This window comes from Callithrix jacchus, chromosome 3 (genome assembly GCF_049354715.1).
Source record: "Callithrix jacchus isolate 240 chromosome 3, calJac240_pri, whole genome shotgun sequence".
NCBI lineage: Eukaryota > Metazoa > Chordata > Mammalia > Primates > Cebidae > Callithrix > Callithrix jacchus.
In genome coordinates, this window is record NC_133504.1 from 38,697,530 (window position 1) to 38,720,712 (window position 23,183).

A 23,183-nucleotide genomic window follows, 5' to 3' on the forward strand; every position below is an offset into this window, starting at 1 on the left:
CATCTCCTCCCTGAGAACACAGAAAGACTGTATATTCTAGCCTATTGTGAGGTTATCTGAGAATGGTATGAGTAGTTCTAGTCAATGACCTGTGAAAGGAGGTCCGATGTGTCATTTAGGGGTTATAGAGCAGCTGAGAGTACTCTACATTTTCTCTTCCTCTGCAATAGTGATTGTGCAGTCAAATGATGAGATGGTTAAGCCAAGGGACGGAAAAAAGCAAAACAAAACCGGATTGCCAATACACATGGAGAAGGAGCCTGGGGAGTAGCCTGAGCTGAATTGTAAGTGTAGCATGAGTGAGAAAAAAGCCTGTGAAGTGTTAAACCACTGAGGTTTTGGAGTTTGTTACTTATATCACTGCTTGTCTGTCTTTAGTTCATAAATCTCTCTAAGGCCTGCCTGTCACACATAACTACAAACCTGTTAATTCTGTAGACCAATTCCAAATTTGTACTGCTAAAAATACCCTTGAAGAGTCATGGTATGCCACTATACCTATGAGATCCCCATAGTGCTCAATAAAATTGTGAATTAGATTATATTTGTTTTTGCTGATTAAGTTCCCCCATCAGTGCTACCACATCCCCTTTTCAAACTCCACTAAAGGTCTTTCTACTCTTAAGAGTCTTTATGTTTAATAATATGAGTTGAGTTCTACTTTTATTATAATATCTGAGAGTATTTTAACAAAGAAATGAGAATCTGTTTATTGGAATTTTGATAGTAATGCATAAGGAATTCATCTGGAGGTTGCACATGTCATCCTATCTTAGACCTTATTACAATGAATATTTTTCATCATCAGATCTCTCTGGTATTGATCTATAAGAAAAAAAAGTGAAATGTAAGAAACTGAAAAAAAAGTACCAATCTGGGACTTCAAAATGCTGTAGAATGAAATTTCAGTCCTCTAAAATTAGAAGGATATTTCAGTTTTCAATCTTTTATTTTAAATTCTGTTGTATATAATTATATATAATTATTATTTCTGTATATGTTGATATGTATATAGAATAAATTAATATTATATTAATTAAATGTACTATATATTCTACATTTCATTATATATATAATTAAAAAGTTGGGTAGAAGGTGACTGGGTACATTTTCACATCTAGTCACATGTAAGCCATTTACAGAGGCTTCAAATTCCATTGCACATATGACTTTTCAAAGGTCAATGTATGTTGAATGATACATTGACTGTTTTAATAATAAAATTCTCATGCAACAATATTCTTTTTCATTACATTACTTCAAAAAGATGAACTAGGTGCTAATATATAGATTATTTGCAAAATTAATATATAAAGAGATAATTCCCTATTTTTATTTTGTGGCAGTCAGATAATCTAAATCTAAAGTGCTAAATAGATTTTCTGCAATTCTTTAGCATTAGTTGCAAGTATTTATGCTCTGTAAAGTTAATAAGATTTGTAATCATATGGCATTTCTTTATGACTTGGTTTTTAATTAGGGTGCAATATTAAAATATCACTAAGTAATAAAACTGCAAAAGAAATTATTTGCCTTCTTTGATAATTTACAGAATATTTATTATTGCAGAATATTCTCTTTTAGTCAAGCTTAATTGAGAAATAGAGTAGGAAATGAAAAATCCACAGAAACCTGTAGAGTTCTACAGTTCATAAAATTAAAGCATGAAAAACAATCTGATTTAAAATATGCTTATTATGTGTTTTAAATATCTGCTGATGTTCATGTTTTTCTATCTCCAACACTACCCCTTTAGTTCAATTATCTTATTCATCTTACTTTACTTATCATCCGAACTGGTGTTGACTTTTTATTCTCCTTTATCTTCAGAAGTCAACCAGAGTGAACATTTTAAAACATAAATCCTATCATGACAATTTCTTTTCAGTTCTATTGGCTGTTGCCCATTTTCACACCTATCCAGAGCCTGAAAACTGGAGACTATTTCCTAGATGTCTTTGCCAAAAGGGTTCAGAAATTACTTAGATTCTACCCATATGATACAGCCTTACAGGACTAGAGAAGCAGAGCAGTAGAATACATTCTTTAATGGCAGAGGCAATGGACAAGTGGACTGGAGCATGCATGAGATTTTGCAGTGATTAACCTGACTTTATTTCCCTCTTTGAGGTCATAGGGCTGAGTTGACATTGGTGGTTGCTTTTTCAACTTTACCGACCTCTGTTTTACAGCAACTTTTTTTTCTTTAACATAAAAAGAAAACCTCTGTAGCACAGACTGAGGGCACCTGAAAGATAATGATGGTCTTTTCTGGAGTTTGCTCTTTCAGTTATTCTAACAGATTTGTTAGTAATTATTTCCCTGTATAAAATAGCTTCTGTCTGAAATACATAGACTGTTTTCTAGTTTCCTAACTTAATACTGACTCGTACTTACTCCTTAAAATTGCCAGTGGCTTTCTATTGCTTTATGCATGAAGCACAAAATACTTTACAAGGTTCTGGTCCAGCCGTGTCTAGTACCAGTCATCCATGTTTTGGAATTCTACAGCTGCTGAAGTCTTCACAAAAGCTCTGAACACTATTATAGTTTTCTTACTTCTGGTATCGATCAGCATGCCTAATCCTGCCAGGGCAGAAATAAATCACTACTTTCTAATATCTTCATTTCTAGTTCGCCCTTTACAATCTCTTCTAATAACGTTGCCAGAATTTTTTTCTTAATATTTTCCTGCTGAGAACATGTAATTATTCCCTAATGTCTACTAAAGAAAATACAAACTTGATCTTTGAAGTCAAATCACTGCTCTACATTATCCACATAAATATGTGTGTGTGTGTGTGTTTAATGATTATTAAATCCAATCAGTTAACCAGTTAACCGCAATATAAGACTATATTGTGGACCAAATATAAATGAGAAGTATCTCCAAAGATGCCTGGCCCTGTCATTTAGACAGTTCAGAACTCAGGTGCTTTTTCTTTCTTTTGTGAAACATAGGTATATTATAATGTATAGCTTATATAGCTGTTTATATTATATTATATTATATATTATATTATATTATATTATATTATATTATATTATATTATATTATATATAATGTATAATGATGTATAATATAGTCCAGAAAGGACCAGCATTACTTTCCTGGGTTGAGCCCCAGGTCCCCATGCTGTGTGCATCCTAGGGACTTGGTGCCCTAGGTCACAGCCACTCCAACCATGGCCGAAAGGGACCAATGTAAAGCTTGGGACATGGCTTGAGATGGTGCAAGCCTCAAGCCTTGACAGTTTTCATGTGGTGTTGAGCCTGCAGGTGCACAGAAGTCAAGAATTAAGGTTTGTGAATCTCTGCCTAGATTTCGGAGGGTATATGGAAATGTCTGAGTATCCAGGCAGAAGTTTGCTGCAGAGGTGGGGCTCTCATGGAGAACCTCTGCTAGGGCAGTGCAGAAGGAAAATGTGGGTGGAGCCCCTACACAGAGTCTCTACTGGGGCACTGCATAGTGGAGTTGTGAGAAGAGGGTCACTGTCCTCCAGACCCCAGCATGGTAGATCCACTGACTGTTTGCACTGTGCTCCTGGAAAAGCTGTGGACATTCAATACCAGCCCATGAAAGCAGCCAGGTGGGAGGCTGTATCCTGCAAAGCCACAGAAGCAGAGCTGCATGAGACCATGGGAACCCACCTCTTGCATCAGTGTGGATGTGAGACATGGAGTCAAAGGAGATCATTTTGGAGCTTTAAGATTTAACTGCCCCGCAGGACTCTGGACTAGCATGGGGCCCGTAACCCTTTTGTTTTGACCAGATTCTCCCATTTGAAATGGTTGTTTTTACCCAATGCCTGTACCTTCGTTGTATCTAGGAAGTAAGTAACCTGCTTTTGATTTTATAGGCTCATAGGCAGAAGGAAGTTGCCTTGTCTTGAATGAGACTTTGGACTGCGGATTTTTGAGTTAATGTTGAAATGAGTTAAGACTTTGGAGGACTGTTGGGAAGGCACGATTAGTTTTCAAATGCAAGTACATGAGATTTGGGAGGAGTCAGAGGCAGAATAGTATGGTTTGGCCACATCCCCACCCAAATCTCATCTTGAATTCCCATGTGTTAAGGAAGGGACCTGGTGGGAGGTAATTGAATCATGGGGAAGTTTTATCTGTGGTGTTCTTGTGACAGTGAATAAGTCTCACAAGAGCTGATGGTTTTAAAAAGAGGAATTACCCTACACAAGCTCCTCTCTTTGCCTGCTGCCATCCATGTAAGATGTGACTTGATCCTCCTTGCATTCTGTCATGATTGTGAGGCTTCCACCACCATATAGAGCTATAAGTCCAATTAAACCTCCTTCCTTTGTAAATTTCCCAGTCTTGGGTATGCCTTTATTAACAGCATGAAATGACTAATACAGGCCTGGTGGGAGGTGAATGGATCATAGAGTTCTCATGAATGGTTTAGCACCATCTCCCCTTGGTATTGTATAGTGAGTTCTCATGAGATCTGGTTGTTTAAAAGTTGTATCACCTCCCCCATCTCTCTCTTCCTCCTGTTCCAGTCATGTGAAGTGCCTCACTCCCCCTTCACCTTCTGCCATGATTTCAAGTTCCACAAGGTCTCCCTAGAAGCTGACGTCACCGTGCTTCCTGTACAACCTGCAAAATGGTGAGTCAATTAAACCTCTTTTCTTGTGAATTACCCAGTCTCATGTATTTCTTTATAGCAATCAGAGAATGGTCTAATACATATGGCCATAGAATAATTCAGGTGGTCTAATTTCTTTGAAGATATATCATAGGGGAACATAGAATTGTGATCCAAATACATGCAGTTCTATCAACAATAACCCTCTGTTCTTCATTTTAAAAGTGAAATAGTTGAGATTCAAACAGACTCAGCCACAAAAGCTTTTAAGAGTGAAAAGAAATATCTATTTTTCTTTTGACTACCAAGAAAATAATGAGGCTAAACTCATTAAAATTTCAGCATGGAATCAAACCCTAGTTTTTCTATATAATCCAACTACATAAATCAAATGAAGTAATTTTATGTAAATAATAAGTGAATGAACCACATACTGAATAAGCTCCATATTCTTGAAATTTTTCTACAGCTTTAAAATGAAACTTTAATTGAACATTTTTGCTTTTATAGTTGACTACTGTCAACCAGTGAGGTGGCTGCTTGATATGTTTTGCTCTGGCTGAGTGTGAAAAGAAAAGGAGGTTTGTGGGGGAGATGGCTTTTATTTCTATATAGATGTTGGCAAAAATGGAAAGCAGAGGACTGAAAATTACTAGTTAGGTACTGTACATCCTGTTTGTGAAAAAGGTCCTTTTTCACATGAATGTCAATGAGAATTCTCTTTATCCTTAAATTTTCTAGCACATAGTGTCAGTATATTATTCTGACATTCATTATAACAAAAGAAATGTTGAAATTATGAGTTTTAGTGTAAAATCCTTCTGTGTACTAGTTCCTCTAAAGGTGTTTTGTTTTGCTGATATTATAGTTATTCATATTGAGTACCCAGTCTTGCTTTAGTTTGTATTATTTCTTTTATTTGGGACCACAAGAGTCACTTAAAAGAAATAGTGATATGTTTCTTTTGCCTGACAGTCATCAATATTTTAGGTGACTAACTCCATTTTTGCCGCATAAATTTATTCATAAAATGTTCTTTGTTTTACTATGATATCTCATTGTTCTCTAATAAAAATAGGCTTTCACTTTATACAGATGTATAATACGGTAAATTCTCCACAGTAGTAAAATGTATTTAGAATATGACTTATAGAATAGCCTTACCTTAGAGAACTAGCCTTGTTAAGCTTTAGAAGTTACAGAGAGCAGTGTCTGTATTCTCAGTTATTTAAGAGCAGTTGGTTAAAAAGTGACTATATAATGATATCCAATGATGATAGATCATCTATAGCTGTTTCATGCATTGCATTGGAGGATATGTAAATTTATCTGAAAAGTAAAATGTACCTTGATACCTATGTAGGTAGCAGAGGAGCTATAACACTTTGTGAAATATACATAAAACTTAAAGCATTATGTTTTTTAAAAAATAAGTGATTATGTTTTACTGTGTTTTATTTCTCTACAGACATGAAAATTAGTGTTTGCTTCCCAGAGTAATCTTCAAATTAGATATAGTCTTAAACTAAACAGACACCCAATTCTTGAAATAAACACACACACATGAATGCACACACACACACACACACACAGGCATACACCCACACTATAAAAGATATATAAATAAACATGGAGCTCATTCCTGGGAAAAAAATGCCATCTACTTTCTGAAAGTCCTTATTTGATTCAATAAAAAATGAAGTAAGCATATAAATTTCTATGAGTATTGACTATCAGGGAAAAAATTTTTATTCGAAAATAAAAACATACTTTTTCAAAAGTATTTTCTGAATATATTGAATTTTGAAGTGTCAAATACTGAAATAAAGGTATCAGTGCCCATATTTAGGGAGAAGATATCCCTTAAAAACTTAACAACTGAATTGTTTTTACAATACTCAGTCAATGTCCCAGACTCCCTCTCCCTAGTGAGTGTAACTAGAAAAACAGGAAGGATGGTCACTGGATTCCTGAAGGGAAAACCACAGCTTTTTCCTCCTACATTAAAAGAGAAGGATTTATTCTTCCTTAAAAATCCTACTCAGTATGTCTCAAAAATATTCAATGAAATGGGGATGTCTAAAACTAAGAGGGATAAATATTTCGCTTTCCTTTGGCTGTATGCTTTTACCAAACTATGATCTATTTATTTTGTCTCCGTGACTAAAGATTAAAGAGAGTGAGAGAGAGCCAGCAGGGCAGAGAGAAGTGGCAGCATGAAGCAGTCTGCATGCCCGTCATTTGGCAAGAGAAGGACTGTTAGCCCCCCATGGGTTAAGTGGCAATGAAAACCAGCTGGGCGTGAGATGTCTTGCTGGTAGGCTGCCTAAGAGCACCAAGCAACAATAGATTGTGTGGTGGGCTGCCAAATGCAGGATCTGGGAAAGGGAAAATTATGTGAGCTAGAATGAATTTCCCACATTAAGTTGCAGTGCTGTGAAGAAGTTACTTACAGTTTACCCTGAAATAACTGGCTCTACAAGGATGCTGGCATTTGGGCACTTACCATGTACAAGGCATTGAGAGGCAGCAAGGCTGGACATGAGCACACTAAGTCTATACCACTTTCATGATATTCACATGTCTTTTGTATATCTCCTATCCCTCCTAATTCTGGCACTACAAATTTCTTTCTTTTACCTACTGAAATTCACTATAAGTTTTCATTTTGAGAAACAGTGCCCCCCACACACACATTCAAATATAATAAAAAATTATAGAATTAATTTTCTATAAGCAACCAGGTGGAAAATTCTACAGCTTCATGCAGTTAAACATCACACAAAGAAGGAGGAGAGTGTCAGTACTGAAAAACTTACACAGGATGTTTGCTTGTTGAAAGGAGAAACTCACATCTAACTTTCTCACTGGAAGTCACCTTAACATTTGGGGTTACTGCCTTGTAGTGTCACACACTAGGAAGGTTTGTGTAGGTGTATGTATACATAGATACACACAAATATGTCTGTGTGCCATATATACATGATATTATACAAATATGTAATTATGTTTGGTTATTTTTCAGAGAAGAGATAAAATATTAGCAAAAATACTGCTTTTACTTTTTCTTTACAAAACCTATTTTTTAAACTTTGGGTTAATGTTTTAATTGATAATGTCAGCTGCAAAGATAACTGGCTCTACTGTAAGTTATGCAAGCCTTAGAGACATTATAGAGACTTCTGAAATAAAACCTTTTAAAATTAATAAATATACATTGGCCATGTCATAGCCCTTTACATTTCAGTTACAACACTAACTAGATAAAATATGATAAATATAACTATGATTAATTATCCAGATATTTTAATATATAACTTTATATTATACAAAGAAAACAATACATTTTGAGAAATGTGTATACAAACAGACACATTTCTGCATAGATGTATTTTTATTCTTCAAAGCATGTATGTAATAATTGGAAAATGTAAAACCTTCTCTTTTCTGTGTCTTCATATGGATATAGAAGAGAGAGAAATTTACTTTTATACTACCTATTGTCTTAAATGATCTTGAATAATTAAGTCCAGTTTTGAAATTTTATTACTACACCATTATTTCTTTACTAATTTTTGGATTTTTAACTCTGCTTTGATATTTAAGATATTTTACATCTTTATTTCTTCTGAAAGTATAACATGTCTGGGATATAATATATAATAGAATATTAGTAACTTTAATAAAATGACCACAAATTGGAGAAAATCATATCAAAATTCCTTGGTATTAGAACACATTGCTTATTGTTGAGACTTCGTGAATCTCAAATGCCTATCTCAATAGTTAACACTTATAATTTTCAACCTAACTTAATACTTTTTAAGGTAAGCTAATTGGATTGCAAATATTTATGATGAAAGATAAAAATTAAAAAAACTCATCTTTCTATACCCATTTTTATAGGTCCTAAGGATACATAAATATATATGGAAATATATATGTAGTATATACCATATATTATATAGACAAGTATATATATGGTACATATTTGTGCTGTGTATGTATACTATATACAGTAGTCAGTCTTGGATCAAGATCATTCAATTTCTACATAAATATTACAATTGTATTATGTGAACTATGCTGCCAAATTAGATTCCAATGAAATGTAAACTAAGTAGAGACTAGAGGAAACGTACAAAAAATAGTGAAAAATATATGCATTGTTTTCCTATAAAATTTATGGATTTCCATTGCAAATTATTATCTCACAAATGCATTGTAATTACATGCATCCATGAGTAGACTTGTAATTGACACAGAAAAATTCCATATCTGGAGTGGTATTTACCTGAGCATGTAGTATGGGATGGGAACTAATTGGTAAAAATCAAACAGCAAGATGGAGAGGCTGGGTGCAGAGTGGACTTTATTAGCAAGCTATATTAAGATGTCAAGCATGAAATTAGTGGAATAGAGAGTATGTTTGGGGAAGAAACAGAGGTTAGAACTTGGTGAGTAGAATGAGAAAGTGAGCACATAAGAAGGGGCAGCTATCCATCCTACACTATGACTAAAGTGTCTATAATCATACAAATAAAGAGTATGAAAATTTACAGTTTGAGTAGAAATATAACACATGCAATTTAAAATTAATTGTTTGGCTTTTAAAGAACATGTCACAAATATCTCTGTTTTTATATTTGTGCATCTTATTTGAATTGTTTTTAGTTTCATATGGTATTATAGGAAGATGTCAAACATTTGTTGATACAGTTACTTTAAAAGTGCCCAGACATACACAAGGATGCTTTGAGAGAAAAAAGCATGTTCCAACTACATAGAGATATACAATTGCATTTTCAAAATAGCAATAAAAACAACTGATTTTTTACAGTAGAGAAATTATTTATAAATAAGTGTGTGTATTATTCAAAGTGCTTCTAACTTTTTGGTGTACAAATTACTATAGCTACCCTTATTATTGACTATATGTAAAATGTTTTTAAATTAAAATCTAAGGTTTCAGTGGTCATATGATAATTTTTTTCAAATATCTTTCTCAAAATTTGTAAAATTAAAAAGGAATGCAAACAAAACCATACACAGCTCACCTTGCTAGCATTAATAAAAAAGAGAAAAAAACCATAAACTTTAAATCATTTAGAGTAATGCTTCAATTCTGACAATGCTAGGGTTAGGACTAGGTAGAAGTAAATGAGACACGACCCTTGCAGTGAAATTTAGGTGTGTCCCAGAGCCTTAGTAATCAACAAAAATACGCTGGTCCTCGTGGTTCATGCCTGTAATCCCAGACTTTGGGAAGCAGAGGTGGGCAGATCTTCTGAGATTACGATTTCAAGACCAACCCGGCCAACAAAGCGAAACCCCATATCTACTAAAAACACAAAAATTAGCCAGTCATGGTATATCTGTAATTCCAGCAACTTAGGAGGCTGAGGCAGAATTGCTTGAATCCAGGAGGCAGAGGCTGCACTCGAGCATGGGTGACAAGAGTGAAACTGCATCTCTGAAACAAACAAACAGAAAAAGGTAAATAATAACTTAATGCAATGGTTTAAAATCAAAATTAATGCAAAGAATTCATTATTAACAGAATATTGAATTTTGAATAAAGACAGGCTCTCTTAGTTCTCATGGTGCCAGGATGAAGGTGAGGCGGCTGAGGCAAGTTGCACCAGTGCAGGATTAGATTCTGTCTTTATTAATTATTACAGCTTGGAGACCCTTAGAGATGTGTATGAAGGGAAAGAAGGAAAGAATAGAATAAAAGTAAAGAGCTTTCAAAATAAAAGAAAGGAGACACCAAAATCTCTCCTTATCCCAGACCACTGTCAAGAACATCATCCATTAAATAGCTTCATGTTATTATACTGACAACAGATAGTCTTGAACCAAGAAACTTATCAACAAAATGCACCAACACCACAGAAAGCCATCTTATGAAGAAAAAAGAAAATATAAATCATAGCAGTTTAGCAAATAAACTTCCTCCCAAAGGAACCTAACATGAAGCATACTGAAACACAACATGCCAATCTGAACTAAATATATTCTAATGAAGATTTAAATATTTAAAAGGCAAGCCTAAAACCAGAAATGCAAATAAAAAGAGAAATGAATTAAATTAAATTCAACGAGTTGAATGAATTTAGGGAAAAAATGCAGGAAAAGACTAATCATCTCAGAAATGTAGAACAAGTTGCAAGATTTTAATGATAATGTAAAAAAGGGAAACAGAAAAAATAAGCATTAAAAAAGACAAAAAATGAAGAAAAAAGTAAAAAGAGTCAGTAGCTGAAAGTAGTTGAAATGAAGACAGACACAGAAGGTCTAATATTCATATAATAGAAACAAAAATCAAACAGAATTAATGTTTAACAGTAGAATCCAAGAAAAATTTCTATAAATAAGAAATAATATACATCTACATATTAGCAAAGTTCACTGTTAATCTAGGTGCACTAAACTGGAATGACCAACTTGAATCATCTTCTAAGAACACAAATTGGCATACAGATATATAATAAAATCCTTGGTGACTCCAAGCAAAACTATTTATTTATTCATTTAAAAGGTAGAAAACATAAATACATAGATAAGAACAACATGCATAGGGGCTAGGGGCTATCAGAGGGAGGAGGGTGAGAGAAGGAGGAGATTGAGGAAAAAGAACTAATCGATACCAGGCTTATTAATTGGGTGATGACATAATTTGTACAACAAACGCCCATGACACATGTTTAACTATGTAATAAGCTTGCACATCCTGCACATGAACTTACAAAAAAAAGTAAGACCATAAAAAACCCGAAACACCCAATGTAATTCTAATCCATGTTGTCACGATAATAACTGCAATTGTCTAAGAATTTCAAAGGCTTTTGTTGATTAATTGGTGAATGTATCTTATTCTCAGCGAAAAAGCTATATGAGATGACAATTTGGTGACATTTATAGCTAACTGCATGCACATGCAGACATACACAGACATACACATCTATCATACATATGAATGCATTTGAGGTGATTGCATTTACTAGGGTGGCTACCTGGATTAGGATTACTTTGACCTTTGCTGAGGAAAGAATTCAGGGATATTGTCTGGTTAATACTGCAGAAACCTGAGATATACTCAAGGATTTAGACATAGGGATGCATATTGCTGCACCATTTCCAATCGGGAAAGAGAGAAAAATAAATATTTTGAAATGTGGAAATACTTTAGAAAACTAGAATGCATTTTACTAAACTATCAAAAAAACTACATCTGTATATATTGATACGACAAGATTTTGCTTTATATCTTATGTAGTAATTCCTATTTTTTCCTGGTATTTTTATGTAGGCAGGCATAGAAAAAAAATAATTCTTTATACAGAAGGCATAAAATTAAACTTAAAAACATCTTGATCAGCTGAGTAATCTGTGTGGCCTTACTACAAAATTATTAATTTACAATAATGGATATTATTAAATTGAGCAATATATGAAATCCTAAAATAAATAGCATATATATTCTCATTCTACACAGAACTACTTAATAAATCACTTATAATGAATTGAATTGACTTATTTTATACTTGTCAATTTTAATGGCATGTTGTCTAACCCATTCACTTTCATTGGAAGAAAATAGTAAATTTAAAGTTCCATTAAACAAGACCTGATTTTTTTCAGATAATAGTTGTGTATAAATTCCCAAAATGTCAAAAGGATTTTATTTAATAACTCTTTAACTCAATAAGCAAAATACAAACTCTCTTATTAAATGGTTCAAGAAATAACAAATCTGGTTTTGCATCATATTTCTCAAGATCAACATGCTAAGAAGTCAAAGGCTAAATAGCATATTCAAAAAACTTAATAAAAGGAACTGTGAGTATAAGATTTGATTTTCAGTCCAGCTATTGTTCAAATACAAATGCTATTGAAAATTTTTTTTAATATGAAACAACTCAAGAACTATGGCATACATGTATTCTTTCTGAAGAATGTACAAAACAGTGAGCTACACCCTTCCAAGAAATGACTGGGGATTAATGATGAATGTTTGATATGTATTGAAATGTACAACTAAGACTAAAATAAAGTTTAAGATATAGGTACAAGAATGCACTCTAAGTGTTACATATTCTGAGAAGGAATAATGTAACAAACAGCAAAATTTTTAAAAACATAAGTACAAAGATAAATTCTAGGAAAAATGCAAAGAAGACATACCCAATAGTAAAGGAAAAACAATAAACAAAGATTAACCCACATACTACTGGAAACATGAGAATTTGAAGATAAAAAGAAAAACAATATGAGTATTGTCAGATGACGTGATATTCATGATATCACTAGGAAAACCCCTAAACAATCAAATGAAATACCTTAATAAAGCAATGAAATATAAAATTAATATGCAAAAATATCAATAGTATTCATAATCAGAAAATATAATAGAAAAAAATCTTTTTAAATATCAACAAAAATATAAAGTGATTAGTAATAATCTTAACAAAAACTAGTCAAAACCAATATAAAGACAATGAAACATTTCTTTTTTTTTTTTTAAGTTAACCTTTTTGTGAGCAAGTACAACTTTTTTTTTTTTTGGACACATTGTGTTTTGATCATTCCTGATTGATTTTCTCTCTTTTTTTTTCTTTGAAAGGAAGAGAAAGGGGGAGAGAGAACAGAAGTCTTGCTCTATTGCCCAGGCTGGAATGCAATCTAAAAATAGGTATCAAAAAAGTCTTTTATGCCAATAATTGTGCTTAACAGCAGAGACAGGAAGGAATAAGGGAAGAAAATAACAAACAGCCAATATTTCATTTAAGTCTGTGAAATGCTATGCAAATGCTGAAGAGTGATTTACTTCCAATTATGTGGTCACTTTCAAAATAGGTGTAATGTGCTGCTGAGAAAAATGTATGTTCTGTGGATCTGGGGTGAAGAATTCTATAAATATTCACTGAGTTTACTTGTTCCATGTCTGAGTTTTAATCATAGAAGTCCCTGTTAATTTTCTATCTCGTCAATCCATTTTGAATATTAACAATGTGGTGTCAAAGGCTCCTGCTATAATTGTGTGGGAGTCCAAGTCTCTTTATAAGTCATTAAGAACTTGCCTTATGTATCTGGGTATTCCTATATTGGGTGCATATATATTTATGATCATTGACTCCTGTTGTTGCATTGATCCTTTTACCATTCTGTAATGTCCTTCTTTGTTTCTTTTAGTCTTTGTTACTATTAAAGTCTATTTTGTCAGAGACAAAAGTTACAACTCCTGCTTTTTTTTTTTTTTTTTTTTCCTCTCCATTTGATTAGAGAGTCTTCCTCCAGTCCTTTGTTTCGAGTCTTTGTGTGTTGCTTATGAGACGGATCTGGATACAGCGTACCGATGCGTTTTCACTTTTTATTCAATTTGCCTGTCTGTATCTTTGATTGGGGCATTTAATCCATTTAAATTTAGGATTAATATTGTCATTTAATGTTATTTGGCTATTTTGCCCATTAGTTGATATAGATTATTCATTATGGAGATACTCTTTACCTTTTGGTAAGTTTTTGGGATGACTGATACTGGTTGTTCCTTTCTGTGTGTAATGCTTCTTTCAGAAGCTCTTGTAAAGCAGGCCTGGTAGTGATGAAATCTCTGAGTGCTTGCTTGTTCATGAAAAATTTTATTTTTCCTTTATTTATGAAGCCTAGTTTGGCTGGATATGCGATTCTGGATTGAAAATTCTTTTCTTTGAGGATATTGAATATTGACCCCTGCTCTCTTCTAGTTTGTAGGGTTTCTGCTGAGAGATCTGCTGTGAGTCTGATAGGCTTCCCTTTATGGGTAACCTGACCTTTCTCTCTAGCTGCCCTTAGAATTTTCTCCTTTATTTCATCCCTGGTGAATCTAATGATTATGTGTCTTGGGGTTGCTCTACTTGAGGAATATCTTTGTGGTGTTCTCTGCATTACCTGGAGTTGAGTATTGTCCTGCCTTACTAGGTTAGGAAAGTTTTCCTAAATGATATCCTGAAGAATATTTTCCAGCTTGGATTCATTTTCTTCACGATATTCAGGTACACCTATCAAATGTAAATTAGGTCTTTTTACATAGTCCCATATTTCTTGGAGACTTGCTCATTCCTTTTTACTCTTTCTTCTCTAATCTTTTCTTCTTGTTTCATTTCACTAAGTTGGTCTTCGACCTCTGATATCCTTTCTTCTGCTTGATCAACTCGACTGTTAAAACCTGTGCATACTTCACAGAGTGCTCATATTGTATTCTTCAGTTACATTAATTCACTTATATTCCTCTCTAAATTGTCTATTCTCGTTAGGATTTTGTCGAACCTTTTTTCAAGGTTCTCAGTTTCTTTATGTTGGGCTAGAACATGTTCTTTTAACTCACAAAAGTTTCTTATTATCCACCTTCTGAAGCCTAATTCTGTTAATGGAATGCACTCATTCTCCATCAGGCCTTGTTCCCTTGTTGATGAGGAACTGTGATCCCCTGTAGAGGGAGAAGCATTCTGATTTTGGGTATTCTCAGCCATAAAAATGCTGGTTTCTTTCCATCATTGTAAATTTATCCACCTGTCATCTTTGTAATTACCGACTTTCAAATTAGGTCTCTGAGTGGACATAAAACTTGTTGATTCCCAGTGCTGCAATCTGAGCAACCCACTGCACCAGCTAAAACAGCGGCATTAAGATTCATGGTGCTTTTCTGCCCAGGAATCTCCGGTCTGACTTCCCTTTTGAGTCCCTTTTTCAATCAGCTGAATGGGCAACTCTGCCTTCGCAGAGCTCCAAACATCGACCACAAAGGGGACCCAGTCCTGTTTACTCTGCACCAAGAACTGCTGCACCGAGGTGCCAGAAAACCACCATGCCAGCCACAAGAGTCGTGCTGGTGACCCTTGGGGCTCCTCTGCTGGGAATATCCTGGTCTGTGAGCAACAAAAATTCGTCTGAAAGTGTGTTGTCCTCTCATTCTCTGTGCTTTTACTGGGAGCTACAATCCTGAGCAGTTAGTAATCGGCCATCATGGATCTCTCTCTGTGAAACATTTCTTGAAGGCCCAAATGTACACTGAATGTATCGACAGATATCTTGTTTTTGGATAAGGCTTATTAACATTGTTAACATTTGAAATATCTCCAAATTAATTTATAAATTAATGCAATCTAACTAATAAAACCAACAAGTTTCCTTATGAAATTAGAATGGTGAATAGTACAATTTATATGGAAAAATAAACATAGAAGTCATAAGGAAATAGAAAAAGAAAAGTTACATGGGGAAATACATATTAATATAGATATTAGAACATACTACAAATTATTTCTGATTCATTTCTGGTACATATAATTCTATTTCTTCCTATGTGCAGAGAAAAGCAAAGTGTTAAAGCAAAACAAAAGTAAAACAAGAGTCTAAATACATGTTTTCTCATTTCCGACATTAGTTCTTTAAGTATGAGATTAGTCATCTGTAAAATTATGTCACAAATCTTTCAAGATTACGTGGGAATTCCAATGCAATAAAATGTGACAGTGACCTTTCTGCAGTGACATAGGACCATACCAATATAAGATAAAGAGATTAAATCAAATGGAGGATACAGCTCTTTTAGAAGGTTCTCTAGAGTTTGTCAGTTCTAGCCACGCTCCCCTCATTGTAATAACCTGAGTTGTGGGCAATCATGAATCAGAGACAATATAAGATAATGTTGCACCCGTAAAGCCCACCATGACTATGATACCAGAACAGTTTAGTGTGCAAAACCCTACCATTCTCACAATGGTACAGAATGGTAAATAAAACAACCCTGGGAAAAGTTGTTTCCACTTTCAAAATTACATTGTCAAATTCCTTGCCTGTTATCCTACTGCTATGGACTGAATATTTGTGTTCCCTTTCCCATTGCAGTAAAATGTGGAAGCCCTAACCCCCAATGTGATGATATTTGGAGGTTGGGCCTTTAGGAGATGATTCGATTTAGATGAGAACACGAGAGTGGAGGGGGAACTTCATGGTGGAATTAGTGCCCTTATAAGAAAAGACCAGACCATCGGCCTTTGGGTATGATCAAGTGTAGTAAACACCAGACCAGAAACCTTGTCTTTTTTTTTTTTTTTTTTTTTTGAGACAGAGTCTTGCTCTGTCGCCCAGGCTGGAGTGCAGTGGTGCAGTCTGGGTTCACTGCAACCTCTGCCTCCCGGGTTCAAGCAGTTCTCATGCCTCAAATTCCTGAGTAGCTGGGTTTACAGGTGTTTGCCAACACACTGACTAATTTTAGTAGAGGCAGAGTTTCACCATGTTGGTCAGGCTGGTCACAAACTCCTGACCTTTTGAACTGTCCACCTCAGCCTCCCGAAGTGCCAGGGTTACAGGTATGAGCCACAGTGCGTGGCCTCTCGGCTTTCTTATAAGGGTACTTATAAAAAGCCCCTATAAGAAAAGACATTGGATGACTTGTTTAAAAAGACAAATCACATAAATAAAAATATAATTCTACATCTATTACTAATTTTTAACCAATAGCTTTTTCAAAAATAATCATTTTTTTATATTCCCAAAGAAGATACAACAGAGAATATTTCTTCATTATATAAGTCAAAAATAATAATCTCTTGATCAATTAACGGCACTTAAAAATTTCAGCATTTATTATTTCAAAAGTTGTTTGTGGATAAGTGAAATTGATTCTTTCTGAAGTGTTAATATTTAATTGAGTTGAAACTTATACTGATACATTTCTTCCTTGACAAAATAAATTGTGCTAACGTTCCAGAAATCAGCCATATGCTATTGCTCTGACTCTCCTGTGGCTTTGAGATGAATTCTCACCCAGTGTTTTAGCAAACTGTCTTTTCAGTACTGCATTAAATTAACCACATGAGAAATATTATAATAACTATAGTAGTCATATCACCTTCATGTGTAGAAAGTGTAATTTCACTTTATTATCACAATTTGTCTAATGCTGAGGTGTAAAGCTCTTTTAATTTCTTTTAAATAACCTCTCTACAGGAGATACTAACTACAGTTAAAATTGAGACAAGAGTGTGTTTTAGTGGAAGTAAAGAGTGAATGTGAATGTGTGTGTGTCTGTGGGTGAGTGTGTGTATTTCTTGGAGTAGGTGTATTCTCTTGCATGAGAATAAATACTATTTTATATATTTAGAATGGTAAATTATTCTAAATTTTCTTGGTCATAATCTCTTGACAAATTAAAAAATGGAGCAGGGCCAGGTGCAGTGACCATTGCCTGTAGTCCTTTCTCTTTGGGAGGCCAAGGCTGAAGGATGGCTTGAGACCAGGGTTTCAAGGCTGGAGCGAGCTATGATCACACCACTGCACTCCAGTCTGGGCAACAGCGTAAGATCCTGTCTCCATAAAGGAAAATAAAATGGAGGAAATAAACATTTGTTTCATGATATCCATTTGTAATAAGCCAGAAGTATTTGATTATATAATGATGGTTATTATACTGAAATGGAAATTCATTTTCATACCTTGAAATGTCTTTTAAAATATTTGCATTTGAAAGTGGAGTGATTTAGAGAATTTCCCTGATGTTTAATATTCTATTTCTTTTTTATTTTCTAGTTCAGAACGAAGTTTCCTATTATACCAAATGCATAGCCACGCAGGAGAGGAGAGGCTTGTTTTCCAGTGATGGTTCACCACGAATCTTTGGGACAAGAATCATCAAAAGAATAGGACCAGTGAATGGCACTGACATGGGGCTGAAAAAGGGTATTAAGAGAAAATCTTCATGCTATAATATAGGACCACAGGAGCTCCTCCCCACCTCGATCTCTGAAATTAGGTAAAATCATCCCTTTTCCCAGGGAGTGACCTACATTCAATAACTGATTTAGAGATCAGAGGGTCTAATTTACTTATCCCAAAGCAATGTGAATCTGTAGGCAATCTCAACCTCCAGGTCCTGACTAGTAACGACCAACCCAAGGACTATCTGAAAGACAGAGGGCCTGTCTAGATGGGTTCAAAAGTATTCTCTTCCACTACAGCCACAGCTCAGTTTGAGCTGAAAATTAGGCCCAGAATTTTTTTATTTGATGACTTCTTTGAAAAGGTATTCCTAATCCCATAGCATAAAAGTATTTTTCTATATTTTAATTTTTTTCCAGAAGCCTTATTGGTTTACTTATTACATTTGGGCCTATGGTCCATTTAAAATTAAGGTGGTAAGAGATAAGAGTTTTGGTTCAATTTTGTCCATACAGTTATAGGATTTGACTAGCACCATTTATAGAAGACATATTTGGATTTCACTACAGAATGTTTTATTTACATTGTGTTACAAAATGTAAATCACATCTATAAGCCAGATATTATAATTTTTTTTTTTTTAGTTCAATAAGCTAAGCTGTGGATCATGGCAGTGAAAAAGGCATATTCTCTTGAGATTAAGATATATCTTTCGATGAATCATCAATAGTGGATAGAAATTTGTAACACAATTTTCACTGCAGAGTACTCAGAAAAGTAAGGTCTAGTTAATTCATCATTCCATAATCTAGCCATGGTGTAGTTAAAAACTAGAACAGTTTTTCAATGTGGCATTTAAAGGAAATTAAAGAAAAAATTTGTTTAAAATACTTGAGCACATTGAGAATCGACATTCACTGTACATAATTTACTAACAATACAATGTTAATAATAATTATTATTTTTTAAAAAATAGGCCTATCACTTCAACTCATTGTGTTCTCATGCCAGCTTTCAGGCCCTCTACCCAAAATGGGTCAAGAATCATCTAGTCATATTCATCAGGCATTGGTTATCCTCACCCTTGGTTCACATTTTTCCTATTTTAGAAACCAACATTTTCTTTTACCTCACTAGTGTGTGAAGACCTCATTTTTAAATTGAACTTAATCTTTTCAAAATTCAGTTAAAGAACCAAGTTTTAATTTATTGATTTTTCTGTTTATTTCCTATATTCTTCATAAAGCATAGGGTTCATGTTTAATGTATTAATCCCAAGAACCATGTTATCAGTTTGTGTGGCACAGTAGCCATCTTTCTGATTGAGAATCTGTTTCTGTATCTAGCACCTTTGGCAGTATTAGCATGTTTCTCTGCTGTAATGATCAGAGGTTATATTCCACTCCCTCCCAGAAAGAACCACTTCTGACTAGACTCTAGGCTGTAAATGTGTTCCCTGTTGTACAACTCAGCAGCACCTTCTGTGTAACACTTTATTTGTTATGAGACTCGGGTATATATTTGACTTTAATTAATGTTTATTGGCCAGTAGATAGGTTTGAAAATTTATAAGATACATGCATTATTTCAGCTTGTTCTTATGTTTTCAAATTTCTCATCTCAATAATAGTAATAACAGTGACAACAATAAAAAAGTGCTCTTCCTAATGTCTCTAAGTGCAATGGGATATTGTATTTCTGAAGTTTTATAATATTAAACCAATGCTCAGGAACAATTAGATTACAGTGTAAGCTCAGTGCTCTAGTTTTTACTGTCACGTTCTGTTATGAACCCTAGTCACTAAAGTGGAAATGATCAGATCACTGATGGTGTTGTGAAGCAAGGGAGGGCAGGCTAACAGTATTGTTCCTGCCCCATGGGTCTGTACATCCCACACTCAGGTAATAATAGCAACATTAAGAATATGAAGCCAAACTGACATTAGTCAGTGAATAATACCAATGGGAAAAATTAAAGAGAAAAGATCAATTCAAAGGAGTCTCAACTTACGCATTCCAAACAAAAGGCCAATTAATGAAGTGCTTACTAGAGATAAAACATGTTCAATAAAAGATAACTACGCTTTCTCTTGGTTCTGAAGGAAAGTGCTAATTGCTAATGCAACAACTTGGGACCAGTGACTAGATGGAAGTTCCTGAATAAATGTACACATAAGGGAAATTAAATTACTCTGCTACATTTGGAAAATTATCCAAAGCATGTGTTTTGATTTCAAAGTGCTTAGAATCAGTGTTTTATCTCCTAAATCTCCAGGAAATAGTTAAGATTAACAGAGACAAGGAAAGTATATAAAGTCATGTTCTTTTGCAGGCCACACCATGTGAAATTAGAACCGAAATCATTGAGGTCAGTTCAATTTCTTCAGTGTGATAAATTATATTTGATCTTTATGTGTCATTACAAGCTGAACTTTTAGGTTTGATTTTTTCATATTGCCAAAAAGTGTGTCTAGATCCTGCTATAATTAAAATATTTTTAGGACAAAATTAAAGACAATTGAAGGAAAATTAAGGAGATGTAAGATAAATGAAAGTTGTTTAGCTTGAGATGATCTGAAAAAAATGTGATGTAGGTCTAAGCATACCTATAGATGTCTAGCAATTTCTCCTTCTAAGAAGAACAAAAGAAAGAGAAAAAAGAAAGACACATTTTCTAGGGAATAAACTAGTTCAAAAATATCAGGTTACCAAGAAGAATATTTTTTACAAACAAATAAATAAATAAATAAAACCTCTATAGATGAGCATCTGTTATTCAGTGAGCCAGAACTCTTACAATGTTCTGGAAGCAGTCAAATTTTCAGAACTCAGGTTTTCATATAACATTTGCAACCAGCAGACATTTTCTTCTTTTGTAACAAGGCATTGAGAAATATTAGGTGACTTGCTATGAGGGACTATGTCTAATTAGAATGTGGGGGAGGGCAGGGAGAAGTTCTGTAATTCTCTTTTATTGTACTACCTCATTTCCAGTTCCATGAAGTCTGAATAATAATACTTATAATTGACCAACTCTGGGGTTCATAGAGCTCTGTACCTAGAAGGTATTCTAAAATTTGGAGAAATAAAATAATAAATAAAGAAAAAAGCAGGCTGGGCACGGTGGCTCAAGCCTGTAATTCCAGCACTTTGGGAGGCTGAGGCAGGTGGATCACGAGGTCAACAGATCGAGACCATCATGGTCAACATGGTGAAACACCATCTCTACTAAATAATACAAAAAAATTAGCTGGGCATGGTGATGCATGCCTGTGATTCCAGCTACTCAGGAGGCTGAGGCAGGAGAATTGCCAGAACCCAGGGGGCAGAGGTTGCGGTGAGCCGAGATTGCACCATTGCACTCCAGCCTGGGTAACAAGAGCGAAACTCCGTCTCAAAAAAAAAGAAAAAAGAAAAAAGCAATAGAACAAATGGCTGGAATCTAACTGTTCATCTTCCTAATTACTTTGATTTGAAAATGGTCCACTAAAGTATGAAGGCACACCTGGAAATGTGGCTTTCTTTGTCTACCCCCAAACTCCCACGAAGTCCCCAGTATAAGTGACAGGATTTTAGAAATGCAAGTTAACCTTTTCTTTAGAATTTTGGGCCAGGAAGTCATTGAGGAAATAAGTGAAATCTAGAAAGAATGATTTAATCTAGTCCTCTTGTGTTACAAATGAGGAAATTTGAGGTTCTTGTAACATATGCAACCAGGAGAAAGTTACTCACCTAGTTAATAACCAGAGCTACTCTAGCATTCTAAATATTTGTGAGCATTTTTTAAACGCAAATAAATAACTCACAGCTTCTTGTTATTATCAGCTCATTTATATTGTCTCTCAATTTTAGCAACCCTCATATATTTTATTCATGACAAACATTTGTTTGGGGCTTTCTACAAAGTTAAAAATAATGAAAATTAGTTCTATAATTAATCACATGTTCTCTTTATTTATTGAAAAGAATAAATGTCAATTGTACATAGTTGTCCTATTAGTGAAATGCTCAGGTTTTAGTTTGCTCAAGGTTTAGCACATATATGTACAACATTTGAAATTTAAAACAGTGAGATTTATAAAGGTCACATGCAGTTTATAAATGCATATTGAATTTCCTTATGCATATTTTCATTCATCTTGTATATTTATGCTAACTGGTTCTGGCTAATTTTTTTTTACGTGTAGAAATCATGACCTGAATATATGAAATAGCACAATACCTATATTTAACTGTTTAAAGGTTGTTAAGAATATAGATTCTGCATACTCTTAATAGCTCTTAATGGCTGTGAGATCTTCCTTTGGTTCTTTTTACTTCTCAGTTTTCTCATTTGAAAAATAGAAAAAGGTACCTCCTTTATCAGGTTGGTGCAAGTATTCACTTTATGTATGCACTAAGCACTTAAAATTGTGGCAGGCTTAATAAAATGCAAAGTTGTTTGCTATTGATGTTATTATTACCAGCGATAAGTTTTTAAGATTTAAGACCAATATTTCAGGCAGGTTATATGTTATATCCTTACATTTATTTTCTATTTCTCTCCCACTGTTAACTAATATTATTTTCCTATTTTATATCCGTATATTTTAAGTAATTTTAAAGCCCCCTTTGATCACATCAGATTATACCTACAAAAGGAAATTTATCTAAAAACACAAATACAAAATTAGTAATGCAGAGCTTAGCACGGTGCCTGTCACATCCAAGAGTGACCATGCCTGACTGGCAGGATAAACTTTAAAATATATGAGTGAAAAATAATTTTTTGAAATGCTATGCACCTTAAAAATATATTTAACCATATGAATCTATAAGATGTATAACTACAAAAATAAATTGGCATATTTTTCATTATATTAAAAAATTCTAACACAAG

General features: G+C 34.1%; 1 long non-coding RNA gene across 1 annotated transcript; it reads left to right on the plus strand.

Annotated features, from left to right (window-relative positions):
- Positions 1–108: 108 nt before the first annotated feature.
- Positions 109–22,185, plus strand: LOC118152167 (uncharacterized). Its single transcript, XR_004740579.3, has 3 exons — positions 109–284; positions 4,518–4,624; positions 18,176–22,185. It is a non-coding gene; the product is annotated as an uncharacterized LOC118152167 (long non-coding RNA).
- The last annotated feature ends 998 nt before the right edge of the window (positions 22,186–23,183 follow it).